This window comes from Pogoniulus pusillus, chromosome 22 (assembly GCF_015220805.1).
Source record: "Pogoniulus pusillus isolate bPogPus1 chromosome 22, bPogPus1.pri, whole genome shotgun sequence".
NCBI classification, from domain to species: domain Eukaryota; kingdom Metazoa; phylum Chordata; class Aves; order Piciformes; family Lybiidae; genus Pogoniulus; species Pogoniulus pusillus.
This window is the reverse complement of record NC_087285.1, coordinates 6,675,179-6,692,907: the sequence shown is the minus strand read 5'-3', so window position 1 is coordinate 6,692,907 and position 17,729 is coordinate 6,675,179. Positions and strand designations below refer to the sequence as shown.

General features: G+C 37.9%; 1 protein-coding gene across 31 annotated transcripts in view; it reads right to left on the bottom strand.

The window, feature by feature from the left end:
- The window catches only part of TENM2 (teneurin transmembrane protein 2), a 1,869,083-nt gene that overhangs the window by 1,058,008 nt on the left and 793,346 nt on the right, over nt 1–17,729 (bottom strand). The window contains exon 1 of one of the 31 annotated variants that reach the window (XM_064161565.1): nt 12,049–12,210. The exons of the other annotated variants lie outside the window; for them this stretch is intronic. The gene's annotated coding sequence lies outside the window, so the exon portion shown is untranslated. Of the gene's footprint in view, nt 1–12,048; nt 12,211–17,729 lie in introns of those variants that run through there. 31 annotated transcript variants of the gene reach the window in all.

The following is a 17,729-nucleotide window of genomic DNA, read 5'->3' as shown; positions in this document are numbered from 1 at the left end:
TTGGTGCCATGGTCTAGCCTTGAGCTCTGTGGTAAAGGGTTGGACTTGATGAACTGTGAGGTCTCTTCCAACCCTGATAATACTGTGATTAAATGTGTATTCTGAGGCTATCTGAAGTGACAAATAGTGTCATGCTGAAGAAGTTATCCTAACTGGCCCTTTATTTATATCCCATTTTCTTTAGAAATTAAATAATCAAGAAGCCAAGTCCTGTGCTGTTAGATGCACATACAAACTGAAAAATAAATGAAGAGTATAAGGGGCCCTTCTGACAAGTCTGTATAACTGTACTATTGCTCTTCTTCCTCTAACAAGAATATGCAATTCTGTGATAATATTCAGAGTTAAACTTGAAGTGGAAAACTTCAAGAAAATAACCTACTTTTGAAAGGCAAACTTTTGTATTGCTAAGTCACATAGGTAGACTTGAAATATTTCTGAATATTTCACACATGCATATAAACATAAGATACAGATTTCTGATGTGAATTAAGTCTATATTTTGATCTCCTCTCTGGCTTTCCAAGTTTGAGAGCACAGCTTTGTTCTACTATGTCAAAGAAAAACATCAGCTAGAATGCTGAAGACAGTAGTTGCTGATATTTCTGTGTTTCTAAATTGTTTTGAAGCAGAACGTGCAAATACATCTATTTGTATTACTGCTATTCCTGTCTTCCTATTCAGGTTTTCCTTACTTGTACACAGTTTTCAAGTTATAGATTAAATTTAGGTCTAAAAGAAAAGTCTTGAAATATTTCTCTAAGTATTTGTTTATGTATAACAAATGAGTTAGTCAGTTTGACTAAATGTTGGTTTTCCATTTGTGGATTCTTTCCCTTCAAAAATACTCTTCAAATCAAACAAAGACATATAATAATCCATTATCTACTCTTAACTAAATAATATAGTACTCAAGTTCAAATAGAAGAAAACCAGCCATTTCCATCCCCATCTCCTCCCTCAAAGCTCCACACAAGTATCAAGGGAGTAAATCAACGACAACAGCTGGTATTTCACACTACTGGGTGGATCCGGGAACCCTGCCTGTCATGAGTAAGTGTCAAATATCAATTAGATCCACACAGGAGCCAAGGGCCACATGCTACAACGTTTAGATTTGGCAAATCACCACCTAAGTATGAAATTAAATCAGCCACTTCCCTTCTTAACACTTAATCAGAGGCTTGACACTGAAATACCCATGTAAAGTGTGAATAGCTGAACCTGACAAAGCACTGGTTGAACCTCTTTCCCCGGTATTTTGTTGTTGTTGTTGTTTATAAGGAAGCAATTAAAAACTGAATTTTAAAAATAAACAGGATTACAATTTCCATAAAGGACAGAAGACCAACAGAAAAAAGTAGCTCAAATCACTTCACTTCTAATCTAGCTATTTCTTAGTATTGGCAACATAAGTAACTAAAATTTTACTCCATGGCATGATGTCCACAAGAAATTAAGATTTGTAACTAAATATCAACACTATGAGAGAAAGACATTGTAAGCAAAGGTTACTAAGCGACAAAAAGCAGCTACTATGCATTCATGAAAACTGTCCTTCAAAAGCTATTTTCATAGACAGTAAGAGTAAAGAACGTATTGCACAGATAGAGCTTGAGAGAAGAACCTGCAGCTCTGCGAGAGTCTAAATCCTCTCTTATGTTCATCAACAAAGATGAAGATTGCATCGTCTCTCCCTAACGCACAAAGATAAAGATTGCCTTTGTTAACCTCCTGGTAACTTCCAGGGAGGTTGTAGCCAGGTGGGGGTGGGGCTCTTCTGCCAGACAACCAGCAATAGAACAAGGGAACACAGTATCAAGTTGTGCCAGGGGAAGTATAGGCTGGATGTTAGGAGGAAGTTCTTGCCAGAGAGAGTGATTGGCATTGGAATGGGCTGCCCAGGGAGGTGATGGAGGCACCATCCCTGGAGGTGCTTAAGAAAAGACTGGATGAGGCACTTAGTGCCATGGTCTAGTTGACTGGATAGGGCTGAGTGCTAGGTTGGACTGGATGATCTTGGAGGTCTCTTCCAACCTGGTTGATTCCATGATTCTATGAACTAAGGAAGTATTTCTTCTATACCATTTGAGCAGTAAAGCTGTATGCCTACTCTAAGAGACATAGTGGCAGTCACTATAAACCTTGAGTCTCTTGTTATGGCTCCTATCCTATGTATAAGAACATATTTTCCAGTAGTAAAGCTGAGCTAGTATTCATTCCCTCTGCACATGAATAACTTCTTGTGCTCATATCACAGATTTTTCAGATTGGCTAACCTGAAGCATCTGGCAGTCCCAGTAAACTGCATGTCTACACAGATATCATTACTGAAATACATGATTCCAAAGCTGTACTTGTCATTTGCAGACATTTTTAAAAGTATTTGTGTACTGGAATGTTTGCAGTTTCACAAGATGATGCACCTGCTTTAGGAAGTGCAAGCTAATATTCTAAAGGATCATGTCATTGATCTAGGGCATATTTTCTCATGCAGCAGACATAACTACAATATGCTGCTGATCAAATGATGAAGACTGCTTTTTGGACTTTATGAATGTGTTTGAGAAGAGTTGTACTCCTCTCATGGTGTTACCTAGTGTAAAAATAGTCAGGAAAATTGTAATAATCTCATCTGACACCTTTCAGGATTCTTAATTTCCATTTACACAGAGTATACCAACATGTGGTGCAGCAGTACTGTGTGATGTTCAGTAATATCCCTAGCTGCACAGAAGAACTTTCCTTCAGATGAACACAGCAGAGGTAAACTGATGACAGTCTGTAGAGTACATAACTGTCTACATAAACAGGCATTACTGAGCAACCTGGACATATGTCTCTTCCAACCTGGTTGATTCTATGATTCTATGAATGCAAAAGCAGAAGGACACAATGCTGCATGCAGTGGACACTGTGGAGATGAAGACAAGCAATACACTCTGTACAACAGTGTATGTATTAACCATAGCAGTTTGCCTCCAGGTGGACCTTCTTTGCAAAAGACATTGAAGGCAAAGTATTACATGCTTAGTGAAAAGGGCTGGTTCATGTCACCTCTAAAGTGAAATCTTGGAAGTGAAAACATTTTGTCATACATGTATCTTCTATCACTATATGCACGACTGTCTCTTAGAGACAGAGTCAAGTAATGCAAACACCAGGGAAGGGCGTTGCTTGGGAACAGAGACACTCATTCAGCCTATCTTAATAGAGAAGTGATTATTTATCCCCTTCTCCTCCACCCTGAGTGGTATAGCTATTTAGAACTTCAGAACACAAGCAGGCACATTCACACTCAAAAAAATGTATTGAAACACTACTAAATAACATTGAAGAGTATTTATGCCCTATGTTAAAACAAGGCTTTAACGCATTAAAAAATTCCTTGTAAGCCAGAAAAATAAATAGCCCTGAACCATCATTAGGTAATTGTCTTCCTGTTGGATGCTGAAATATACAGGAAACCAACACGCATTTGAGGACTCCAAAAAATAGCAGAGCTTTTTGAAACCTTAGGCTTTACTGAACAGTAAATAGTATGTAACATCTTTAAATACACAGTTCATTCCCCCCCCCGAAATTGAAGTGATTAATCCAAGGTATCACTTCTTCCTCACAGACACTGTACTTAATAGCAAATAAACAGGGTTTACGAGGTGCATGTGTTTACATTTACAAGCATGTTAAGGGACCATTCAGGTACTTAGCTACTCTAAGAAATTCCTCTGAGCTTAGGAAGCAATCCATCAAGAAAAGGGATGATTTCTTTTACCCTTCTTTGCTCTAAATACCACCTTATGCTTACTGAAAGTACATCTTAGGTTGTGGCTCTGAGTTTTACTATGTGTGTCAGGAATTAGTCCAGCAAACTTAGAGGAGTATTGACATCCATGCATATACCTGGCTTGATTGTGGCTGCTTTCTGACTACAAAGTTGGCTTGGAGAAGATAATGAGAAGTCAAAATAAAAGCTGCTACTTAACATGCTCAAAGGGAACACCACCGTCTCTGTCCACGCCTATGTTTAAGAGCAGGAAAATGTGGTGTGGTTTTTTTCAAGTAAGATTTCCAGAACAGATTTTGAACACAGACACTAGAGAAAGACAATATCTTTCATAAGAATATCTCATACTGCAGAAGAAATATCAGGCAAGGACAAAAATAGGTCCAAGAACTGGTTGATGAGTTGATGATACTAAACTGGTTAGAACTTTTCCATGATGCTACAGTGAGTTATTCATGGTTCTGCAGAGGATCATATCTATGGCAAGGCTTACAACATGCATAATTTCTTCATGTGCCTCACATAAATAAAGAAACATACTGTGAATGAGCTTTGCTTCTGATGACGCTATTTAATATGACATCTTGATTACAAATGTTGGTGTTTTTCATGAAACAGAGTATTTTGGAACTCTCTTTCAAAATCCCTGTTGAGACCTCAATATAAGAAGAAATCTGCCATTTAAATACACAACTTTCTCTGTCATTAAACCATCTCTTTCTGCAAGACAAGCAAATTAAATCACTTGAGAATGCTCTGAAAGACAGAAAACTTTAAACTAAATGCCATTCATAACACTATGAAGCGAAGTAAATGATGTGTTCCCTTTGATACAGGGAAACATATTTGCAGCATTATCTACCATTAAACAGAGAAAACTGACAGACATTTTTGTCACAGTGATGGGTCTTTCTCAATGTTAGAAAGTGCTGTTCAAGTAACAGTACACATTTACACTGGAAATTTAAGTGTCCTATATGATTCTGTACCCTAAATTAGCTGAATGAAGTTCTGGCTCACTATTTGTCAGGAACCACCACATACAGAGGCTATCAGAGAACCTCCAAACATTTTTGTGGTTCCTTTCAGAAAAAAAACTTAAAGGTTGGTTTACTCTTTTGAAATTATTCAGGATTCAGCTGCTAACCATTTTATGTAGCTAAGTGCACAAAAGGGGTCACTTTTTTGTGCCTGATCTCTGGCTGCTTCTTCAGACTGCGCTAACCCTGTTTGGTATCTCACAGCCCTATGCAGATATCTCAGACACCCTGTGGCATCTTAAGTTTCATGAGGTCATTCAACATGAAAATGCCTCCCTATTTGCTCTCATACAGAGAATTTCAGAAGACAATAAAACGAAGTGACAGTAGGTGACCCCAGTCTGAAACTGCAGATTTGCCACTTGCATGGCATAGTTCATAATTTCTTTGCAAAAGAATTTGAAGAGTAGTTTGTGTAGCAAGAAGCTGCTCTTTTATCCAAGTAGAAAACAGTCACCTGTAGAAGCTGTGCCTCACTCTTTCAAACATTGCTTGTAATCGAGCAGCCTGCATGACCTGAACTGTGACCTCTTTCAAATCTGGGCTTTTAGAGCTCTTGGCACTGATGTGCAAAGCAGTCAAAACTGGAATGAAGTTCTGCTTTCATACCTTACCCTTGATTTTTTAAATTGGCTCTTAATTCTAGCAAGTTACTTCACCCAAGTGACTTCAGATGAGGTCTACCAAGATGGTAACAATCATGAACACAATGCTACTACTGTGCTAGACATATGTCTCTTACTGAGCTCAGGCGTGAACTGGCTTGTTTGGAATTTTACTTTTATACAAGGTTCTTTGCATTGATCTTTTCAATATATATATATGCATGAGTAAAACTGAGCAATATGGATATAAGCAGATCTGATGAGAGCCTTTTTCCTAGTCCTTCATATTAGCTCCAGATTTTGCTGAGAGATGATGTAACTGCAAATCATCATTTTTAAGTCAAGTAATGAATAAGGTAATGACTTCTATTAACTTGACCAATATGTGTCCTCCTGGTTGGGCTGCAGTAAAACAGTATCAGCACTGAACCTAACTCAATTAACGGTGGCAAACAGAGAAATGTAACTCACTGTCCTCCATCTGTGATTGCATCTCATCTCAACATATATCCCTAAGAACACAAGTTTTAGCTTGCTACTATTGCCTACTTGTTTGCATAAACAACTGAAATATTTAGACTGTATCCCATTTTTTATAGTATTTTTTGTTCTACCACACTATATTAGAATTTTCAGTATATTGTTTTTCCTAGGAGCCCACAAATGCTCAGAGTGTGTAAAATGGATGAACTGTCTTCACCCAGTACACAGAGGCTACTATCTCTATACTTTCTTGTGAAGGTCAGTGCTGCCTGAGCTCAGGTCCTCCAATTCAACCCAGTCACACATATATACGTTTGTTTGCTGACCAGGGTGTCAGAAGCATCTTAGAGGATCTTCCCAAAAGTGGATGTTGGGAAACCATTTCTTGGGGGAAGTGCACCCAGGGTCTCAGATGCCAATGTTTTCAGGAAAAAGTTATGCCACACTGTAACATTTAATTCATGTATACTTAGGAGTCACTCACTACTTTTAAACAAATTAATCTGATAATTGACTGGAACTTTTTATGTCAATATTTTTCTTGAAACAAGTTCACAATAGTCCTTCACACTGAGGTGCCAAATGATGCATTTACTAGCCAGCAATACAAATGTTTATTTTCTTTGTGCAGAATAAGCGTGACCAGAAGCTGAGGAAGCTGAAATTTCACAGTGAACCTATGCTCTTACACAAAAGATTGGAACTAAATATTCAATCTGGTGCCATGACAATGTAACCTTCCCTTTGTTTACCCATATGTCACCTTCCTTCAGAGGCTTTCAGAGGAGTAAGTATATACATGCTCACATATACTAGCAAATACAGAGTACTGTAGAGTGACAGACGACAGATTAGTTAACACACCCATGCATCTAGTCCTTGAAAAGCAATTAAGAGAAACTCAATTCCAAAATATTTGCTGTTCATACATCAACAGCAATTTGACACCAACTTCATTATATTCAGAAGAAAGTTAGAAGATACATTTTGTCACCATTCTTCAAGTTTCAAATTGGAAACAGCAAGGACCGCTCTTGGAAAGCAATATAACATGGACCCACACAATAAAGCACTATAAGAGCAGCAGGTAGAATTCAAACACATTTTTCACTGGGTAACCAGCCTTTTGATGCATTACATTTCATAAACGGCCCAAATTTTTAACAGCCAATACTTTAAAGGAGAAATCAACCTAATGAGAAAAGCTTGAAAAGCTGAGACATTTCTAAATTATATACTAATCAAGTCTTTTTTTCCCAGCAATAACACTCTCAAGCTTCTCAACTCTATAAATCAGTTTTTCCTCCTATCAATAATTTACAATAGCCACTGTGAGCCAACTTTGTCTGTGTGGGCCAGATATAAAATTACATCCAAATTTAAGGACACGTCTAACAGTAAATGGCAGTTGAGAAGTTTGTTCTCAAGTTATTTGGATTTTTAAGCTATCTTTCAGTTGTTAGAGCATATCTTTTCTAGTTATAGCCATGCATGTTGGGCTTTGACACCGCCTATGTATCTTATTCTGGGAGGAAGGATAGAAGCTAAGGTATGTCGTTACTCACATCTAACTATAAAGGGAAGTTTGATAATGGTACATTATCTTACATAGATATGTTTTAACCTAATCCCCAAAAAAGCCCCAAATCAAAATGCATCTTCACTATGAAATCTTCAGAAGGTGTACATATTGTATTTGAAGAATATTTCAGTCTGAGTAGATCCATGTCTGTATTTCAAATGCCTAAACTTCTCAGCACTATTGTCTATTACATAACAATATCTATAGCCTAAACTAATGCAATGACACTTGTATGTGTGGGAAGAGGCTTCCCTGTGCTGTTTTGAATGCTTTTCATAATTCTCTTCTGGTGCTCATGGCTACAGTAATACTAACCTTGCCAAAAAGACTTCCCTGGAGTGTGAGAAGAGGTCACACTTGTTACAAAGAGCTAATTAATGAGATCATGTTTTTCCAATATTAGTGTTGTTTAATAATTTTGATATTCAGAATTCTCACCTTCCCCAACCACTAATTTTAATAATAATTGGTTCTACACACAGTCAAGGAAACATTTCACAGAAGAATAACTAGATCTAGAAATAACTTGCAAAAACTAAACATTAATTGAGCTGGAAGAGAACATTCCTGCATTCAACATGCTGCATGCCCATGAGATGGACTCAAGGAGCTCCTTTCTGGGCATGGCAAAAGGCAACAGTGAATTACAAGAGGCTTTAAATGTTTACTCACAAAATATTATTTCCTGTCTTGCAGGGCTAGCTACAGCCTCAGACACTACCCAAATGCTTTCAGGGAATTCTGTTACTATCTTGTCAACCACTGTGACTTCCAATTCTTCCCCGAGTGCTGGGAAAAGAGGCAGACAATTTCTAACTTTCTATCTTTGCTCCTCTGGGTGATCTGTTTATCTCCAAGACTTCCCATCTTGTCAGCAGATGGGCCTTTGGACACAGAATAGCCAATCGACAGCCAACCTTGACCATGTTAGGTAAAAACACAGGCTTGCTTTACACAAATTTGGGAAAAGCATAGGCCCTGCACAAGGCGGGCACAAGCTAAGTGTCTAACTTGTTGACCACAGGATGTAACAAGTCTGGGCAAGCCAAAGTCCTTAGGCTCAATGGCTCTAAGTTCTCTGTCCTCTTTCCCATGGTTGCTTCTCCCTATCACAGAAGCGGCGAGAGCTGAAAAGCATGACTGGGCAACCCAGGACATGTATAAGCCTATTTCGGCTTGCTTAAGCCAATCACAACAACACTGTAACTGGTCTCTCCTGACTTTTTTTGTTGGTTTTAAAGAGGGGAGAAAAGTCTTATTAGGGTTTCTGTATTGTTATTAAGCTTCATTGGACATCCAAAGAGCTGCCCACAAAGTGTCAGTAAGAATATAGAGCAAGGAGAATATGTAGCCCTACAATGTAATTTTTAGATAAAAAATTTCCTTAAAGAGTATTAATGAAAGAAAAATAAAAATGCTTCCTTATATAATAACTACAAAACATCCTTCAGTTTCTAAAAAAGTGAGTGCTTCAGGTCAGAGTATTTCTTGATACTGAAGGGACTTAACTGCAATACTTAGTGTACATATTTAAGCTTGTCTCAAGACAGAGCATCTTTTCACCATTCTAAATAAACAAGATTTGGAGCCTGCTTTCCCATCAAACTCTGACACAGAGTTACTGATTGTCTTCTAAAGGGCAGATTCTGCAAGGTATGAGATTATAGTCCTTCCAAGGCCTCAGAAAATCCCTACATATCCCTGTGCTTTAGATAGGGCTTAGTGTCAACAAGCCATCAATGTGATAATTAGGACATTGCTCATTTCCCATAAGGTTTTGTTAAACTAAGTGCCAAACATGAAATAGCTATGAATGTGTCTAGCTTATACATTGTTCAAGCATGCATGGGACATGATTGTATTGTCTAATAACTAATTCACGTGGATTGGTTCACGAAGGCATTCTGCAATTCAGATCCAAATTTCAGGGCACTGGTAGGCTACTGGTAGGCTACCAGTGCCTGACAAGTCTTCCACAAAAATCTGAGATTCTTGCTTTAAATGGCTGACATGAATCTTATCCCAGAAGTATCAAAGCAATTTACAAACAACAGCATACAAGTGCAAGAAAAAGAACTTAAAAAACTAGGGTGGAATGAAAACCATCTTTCACTCCCAATTGCAGAACTCATTTCTTTACATTGGCTTTTCCTAAATAATTCATTTTCTTAAACACAAACATGTCAACAGAACTTCATGTATGAAGCTTCTACAAGCTGAGAAGATGAGTTTTGCTACCATCTGGAAAGAAAAACAAGAGTCTGTACCTGTTATTACTGTTTTAACTATTTCAGATCTCCCTCATAGTGGAGTTAGCTATTTAACCCCAAAACAGTCATAAATCTTTTCAGTGTATCAGTCATTAACTGCAGCTGCCTTCTTTATAAAGGACTTTAACCTATGGCTTTGTGACCCAAGCCCCTTTTCCTCTCCCCTCTGTATTCTAAGTAACCAGGAAATTAGGCTATATGAGTCAAGCTACCTAGGGCTAAGACATCAGAACATAGTTGTGTTCCTGTTGTATATTATTATATGTGTGATATGTTTAGTAATGACACTACTTCTGTAATTTGCCTTGCATTTTTCTAAGTCCACTATGATAACTTAGATTTCATAAAAAAGAAATATGCTGCTGAGTCCACAAAACAAAGACCATACAAGCCTTTTAATGCAAGATTTAATCAGACACGTTCAATATAAGCATCTGCCAACTGAATCTTATCATTCTGATTCATGTTACCTCTTTGTCCAGTTAGCATCATTGGGTGCAATAATGCAGGGAACAAATCAGCAAAAACTGACTCCATTTTTCCAGATGTGTTCTATGATGCTGTTCTTGTTCAGCAAGTACAACATCCTTTGGCAGTGACTCCTACAGGTCCTATATTCATTACATAAAGTACCTCTTGTTGGTTCTAAACCTTTCCCCTACTTACTCACTTCTAATAGTCTGTCATTTGATAGAAGACCATGGAGTTTCAGTGATCTGTTCTACAAATTAAGGAGTCTCAGCCTGATCTGTCAATTCTTCCAGGGCACACTTCATTCCTGTTTCATATCACTGAAGCTTTTTCAATTTCATTAATCACTTTGTGAGCACAGAGGACTATCCTGGCACACACTAATCAAGACATAGGCAAGTCATGGATTATTGAGAGATATACAAGTGTTACCTGTTTTATGGTTTGTGTCTTTCTGGGACATAAATACAAGGTATCAAACTGTGACATTTTGTGTATATTTAAATATATACTGCATTACTTAATAAATAATATATATTAAATAAACAACATATAAAACATTATTTCATTATCCTTTCACCACTGAAATGAAGAATTCCTAAGTAACAGCCTTGCTGAAAACATACAATGAAAACACCACGTGGAAAGGGTTCAGCAGTTAGTTTTAAATTAATTTTAGGTCTGTGAAACACAATTAATTCATTAGAATGCAATTATGCAATGCAAATTCAGAGAAAGTAAAATGCTCTTCTTTTTAGTTCATTTCCATGCTAAAGTTCATAACCTGCGTGCTATGCATGCCTTTATCACATTAAAAAATAGCATTTCTAGTCTTCAAAAAAATTTCCTAAAACCTCTAGACAGTGAATAATCTTTCTGCTGACAAAAGCACTCCTCATCTTTCACTTTCAGGGCCTTCTTTTTTGGGGAGGGAGAGGTTGGGGGATTGGTCTGAATGTGCCTCTGGGGTTGAAAGCCAGTAAATTACCAACAGATCAATCTATCACAGCTCCTACACCATCGGTACATACCTGGAAGCTGAACATATGTAACTCACCAGCACACTCATATATCACACCTTAGAAAATACTCATCAGTGTCTGTTACCAACTAACCAGCAGCATTTAACTTTCCTTACACAATAAAACACAACCAAAATATGGATATTCTTGTCTGCTGCAGAAAGTTTTTGAGCCCATCTGTCAATACGATTACAGCCATGGTGCACAAATCTCATGGTTTGGGTGTTTACTGCCTGCCCCCCCCAACTTAAGTAAAATCACCCAGTCTAGACCCAGTGGATCAGGAAATTGAATGAAGCTTTATATTTACAGCTAAGCACAACATACAAACAGATACTTAAAATACATACAGAAATACACAGGTCAAAAAGGTAATACAGAAACACAACAGCCCTCCCAGAAACCAGAGTCCCTAGGAGCAGCTCTCAACCACTCTTCCACCTTCCTCCCACCCCTGTGCCTTACCCTAGACTTTGCCTTAAGTTCAAAATAGAGTTTGGAAGATCAGGCAAGGGAGTTAGGAAGCAGATGGATTAGTCAGGCAGTAAGTTAAGTTAGAGAGAGAAATTCATGCTGTCCCACAGACAAAGAGCAACTCCCTTATCTATATTTATATTCTTGTTCTTACACATCTCAGCAAACTTATGAGTGAAGGAGAATAACCATTGCTTCCTTTTCACAGCCTAGAACTTAATTCTTCTCACCAAAACATTCTAACTAGGCTCAAACTAGCACAATAAACCATTTCTTTCAGGCCACTAGTAACAACACTGAAATCAAACACTCACCTCAGGTTCCAGTGGAGCATTTTCATCGGATTGGCTCTTACTGCTAAGAACAGTGAGGTCTGCATGAAAAGAAGCTGCTCAAAAAGCAAAGTTTCAGAACCTTGCACACACACAGAACCCACTGCTAAAAATGGAGGTGTTTCACCCTCACCGATTTTAAACAATTACTCCTAACACAATGCAGCTGAGAAAGTCACTAAAGCTGTCTTCTCTGAGCATGCCCACAATTAAGAAATCCTTCACAGCTGTATTCAATAACTTTTGGGTGGAGACAGGACTCATTAAACGGTGCCAACCAGATGGTCAAATTAACTACTCTGTTTCTTACTTACTGATAAGTGTTTGTAATAGTAACAGTGAGATAAATTTTCTTTCCAGAGAAAGTGTCTTGACTATTTGGTTCAATGGTCTCAGCAAACACTGGAGAAAATTGTAATTTTAGAAGTATGATGTTAATAGCATGTTTCATCTTCCTTCTACCACACAGTTTACTCCAAACAGGCAATCACATATGATAATCTCAGACAAGTGTTAGTTCAAACCAAATGCCAGTTAAAAACACAACAAAAGCACACCCCAGATTATTTTTAATTCCTGGTGATTTTTTTTCTCCAATGTCTACTTTCAGATAGATACATCACCTGTCACTACCAAAATGATTCATTATTGTGAAAAGCCTGTTAAAACTGAAAGTTGCTAGAAAGAACTCCAACTAAATAAGAAAAGAGGCATTGCCATGACAATTATAGCAAAGTTCTGCTGATATGGCTCCTTTACCAACCAGGACTAGTTTCAGTAAGTATCTAAGTACTTATGTGAACCTTCATTTAAGTGGGTAAAAACTGCAGAGAAGTCTATACATTAACCTCTGCTTAATCAAATGCCAGTGTGGCCTTGTGTCACCTGTGGGTTTACCTGTACTTCACAGCTAGGCAGCGACAGCTGTTTTGAAGAGGATACTGATTTTAGTGGTCATATTAACATTAACAAAGCATGTTTGTGAGCAGTACTGAAGAAACATAGTGTGCCATGCTTTGCATTTGCTACTTAGCAGCTGGCAGTGTTTTGTAAGTCATGCAGAAGTTCAAAAAAATATGCAGTATATTAACAGTTCTCAGATTTGCACACCTCTACATCTTTAATGAATGCCACCTACCTCTCCATAAAAACAAACCAACCAACCAACAACAAACAAAACTACCTCAAACAAAAGAAAAAAGGGGAAAAAAAAGCAATTCTGAGGAAATTAAAGTAAACCTTTATTTTTAATACACAAAATAAAGCAGGAACTATTCTAACATAACTGCAATTCTGTTTCTTCCTGGCAGTTAAAATCCTATGACCTTCCTTTTTATTTTAGTCATAAGCTTTCATCTTTGAAGCAACACAGCACAAGCTACGTGTATCAGCTTATTGAAGTTTAAGTCATTGTGAGAAGCAAATACCTACTGAGCAAAAGGCAACGCAAGTAAAATCTCTTTAAACTGTTTACAAAGAGTACCTGTACCTGACCAAAATACTGGAAATGTAACTGATTCCTAGTTTATTTTCAAATGTTTCAACTCTCTTTTCCAAGAAACAATTAGCTTCTCAAATTGTTTGAGAGCAGTGGTGTTGCAGCTGAATTCTTTTACATAAATGGAGTTCCACGGTTCCAGGTGTGCAGAACTGGCAGCAGAAATTGCCTTCTGGTATCTGAAGTTAATCCTAGCTACAAACAAAGCCACAGGGAGACTTTCCCTTGCCAACTGTCAAATGTCCTTCATTTGGGAATAAAAATCTCTTAGGTTATGTCTATTGCAGAGTCCTTTCATAAGAGAAATGTTTAAGAAGCATTCTCCTGCCACGATGAAATAGTGCTTCTTTGGTTACAGCATCCATTCTGGATGTCTGTCCTCTTGAAAACACTCCCTTTTTGTGCCAATAAAATGTCTGCCACGTTTTACCTGTAATCCCTTGTTAACTGTAATCCTTGTGGACTTTCAGCACAAGACCAACTCAGGAGTTCAGCACTCATTTTGAATCTTTCCAGAACCATCATATGTGGTCAACTGGCAAAAAATTTTATTTGTGTCTCTTATTTGATGAGAGTTAATGACAGAATTTTAGTCTGAATCAGTTTTTTTGGGCTTCTTTCTTGCTTTTTTTTTTTTTTTTTTTAGGTAAGTATCTAAACTATTCCTGGTTTCATGCTCTGGTTTGTACTGCAAAGAAATTGCAGAATGTGTGGAAACCAAAGCAGACAAGGTGTGCTGGGAAGGTCCTGAAGCAGTTTGTCTCAAAGAGCCAGACTGGTCTAAAGGAAACTCTCCAACACAATTACTGGGCTGAATGATGAGACAAATGTTAACAATGCAAAACTTGAAAAAGAGATTTTAAAATTGCATATCCCAGCCACTAACTGTCAGAAATGCTCCTTCCAGGAGTATTTGGTAAAACAAAACCCAAACCAACAAAACAACACACAATGACCAAAGAACTCATGCATCATCTCTATAAGATGATATCTCTGTGCATGTAAAATCTTGTGAGGTTCCACCTCTCAAACGGCTCAAACTGCAAGGTAAAATGGCTTTCAGGGAGGCAAACACAATCCTTACAGTGCAGTCTATGGGTCCAAGAACCTTGGGCAATGATCTCTCACTGATAAGCAATACTAAACGACAAAGTTCCAGTAAATTTTAAAGTATCGTAGCACAGATCTCGCAGAAAACTGAATCCCAGCGAGAGGGATAGTCTGGCTGACTGACACTTGGACTTGTTACTCATAAAAACAACAAATCTTTCTGCCTAACATTTTCTTGCACTTCTCTCCTGCTGCCCTTTAGTGAGCAGCTCATTCCTGAGCACTGGCATTGTGTAAACAGGTGAGCTGGTTGGCTCCACAGATCCCATGTGATGAGGGGAGAAGGGGCATCTTCATAAACAAGGTCATTTTGCTTATATATGGACCTGAATATGAGCAGTCCTATCTGTAAGACAAAACTGAAGTGCCAAACCCTGGAGGAGGAAAGTAGATCCTAAGACAGAGATTAATTTTTTTCAATTCAGACTTTTTATTTTCCCTCCCAAAGGTCATTTCATGACTACATAACTAACGAGAAAGAATATATTCCTTGAGCTATCAGGGATCTGCCACAGCACATCTGACCAAAGGTGTAGCTGCAGAATGATGACATTCCAGACAGATGAGGAGCTGCAACATATCAAAGCTTATGTGGCAGTTCAGATTTGCCAATATATCTTTCAGGCTAAAGAGATGTCATTTCCTCCCTGGTGATTTCGCAAGTAACTTTCATCAACAGTTTGCTGTAAATTTGGCATGGCAAGAGTTTGCAAGACACAGAGATTTTCTTTATGAGACTATATGTTTTAGTCTTCTCTAGATGGTAATATGAACCCTAAGTAAGTGTTTCTGAGTTTATTCCTCAAGGACTCCAGAAAAAATAAGAAGCAAAAGAGGGCATGTATCTCTGGCTTGCTTGCTAATGTACACATTTATGCTACTGTGCTCCCTTCAGTCATTTTTGAGTACTTTGCCACTTAAAAATACATGCATTGAAAAGGAAAAAGACCCCAGAAAGGCCTAGAACTCGCTGTTCTGCTGTGTCATATAAATATTCAAGTAAATGCTACAACTGGGAATCTGAGACGATCTTCAGCATCCCCAACATTTGTAACCTGATTCTTTGGTCTTATTTAATGCCCATTCTACATAAAAAGCTGAGGCAGTGTAAAACTGTTACTTGGTTTCCTGCTATACTTAAAAAAAAAAAAAAAAAACAACTTTCTACTCCTAATTTGGTCAGCATAGTCCTGACTACCTGTTTCCTACTTCTATTTTTCTGCTAAGTTTTCTCATCTGTTTTAATACAGTTCATTTAGGATATTTGAACCCTAATGTCTTCTCTTTGTTCTGCTTTGTATTTTTCCTATGGTAGTCTTCCTATCCTGTTTGAGAGCTTTTCAAAGGAGTATGCACTGTGCTACCTGCAGAAACTTACCATGTTCTGTAGCTGATGAAAAGGAGGCAAGAATGCCTCATTAACAATCACCCTGTGCTCTCAGACCTGGAGAATTCTGAGCTACCAAATGCCAGCAGAAGAGCCCTCACTGCCTCCAGCAGCTGTGAGGGGCTGTGTTGAGTGCTGGGGCAGATGCTGCTCCCCTGCCTGGCTAGTTTTCATTCAACACTCCTTTCTCATCAATTCAGCAAATTTCTCTTTGTCATTTTACACTAAAATCTAAACAAAACAAAAAAGTCTGCTTATGCTTACCAGGCAGGATTCATCCAAATTTTATAGTTATAATTAAAAGCTACATTTTGATTAAGGAAATTATGAATTACAATAAAGTGCAAGGAACATGCAAAATGAATAATTAACATTGTATAGACTTCAGCATCATAATTAAGATTAAATACTACATATACTCAAACTGGATTAGCACATCCACTGAAAGCTGTTATATGCTCAGTAGGAGAGCCTATGCATTCACAAAATAACATTTTATGAGGAGTGTTCTAGCAACATTAAGCATAAGGTTGTCATATATAAAATGATTAACGTTTTATATGAAGGAGGCTGTAATTCCAGTAAATGAAGTCATTTCATCTCCCTGCTGCTTCTACCTTTAGGAATATACTGTAAATGAAAAGTGGCTCAATGTGAAGTCTATTTAAACAGAATATGAATCCTCTTGTTTGAAGTTAATGAGACTTGGAAACCTGCATTTAAAAAAAAAGTGTTGTGATTTTGAATCAACAATTTCATTACAATTTGCATGCAGCATATGTATCTTCTTGTTCTATTAACATTTCCACATTCTCAGCTAAGTAGGACAGGATGCCTCATTGGTTTTTCTGATCTTTATTTGCAACATGTCTACCACTTACAGCTACTTCTCAACGTGTCGCAGCTGATCTCAGTCTTCCAAGAGCATCCACATGGCTTCCATGATCTACAGAGGGAACACTGCTTGAATTTAGGCACACACTTAAGCCAGCATTGTTGAAAGCTAGAAAACAGCTTTGCTGCTTGTAAGACTATAGCTGTTCACCTTCAAGGACTTGTTTTTTTACACTGGGGAGGATTATTTAGGAAAACCTGCAATAATGGGAAGCTGATGAATCTACAAAACACTCAAAAGCAACAGCAGCAAGAAAAGGGAGTCCTTGGCTAGTGATTATGCAGTCGTTTTGTCAGGGCCGAGTACGTACAGATTGCTGGGGTATTACTCTCAACAGTAAAATGTCCATCTGCAGAAGGGGTACTGACAAGTTGCCAGCTGCTCCAAGATGACAGATCAAAGGAAAAATGGACTGTAATTTTCTCCTCAAGAGAACAGAAGATGGCAAGGTTAAATCATGCCTATGTAGAGGAATGACAGGAAAGTCAGATGTAGATAAGGCAATACATGTACTGCTATTTATTGTTTTATATCTGCTTCATCTAAAGCAGTTACTGCTCTTGAGGACACAATATCAAACTGGAAAACCCAGGCTGAACATGGTGGGGAAAATGTTGTGCATTATGCTGAATGCCATTGCCTTTTGACTACAGTGATTTTGGTGGCAAAGTCACAGAAAAGGGGATAACTCGCTTTGTATCACAGGATAATAAACTATTTGGCAGACTTTGCCCACTTGCCACTGCTAGACAAAGAAGTTGCATGGCTGCTTG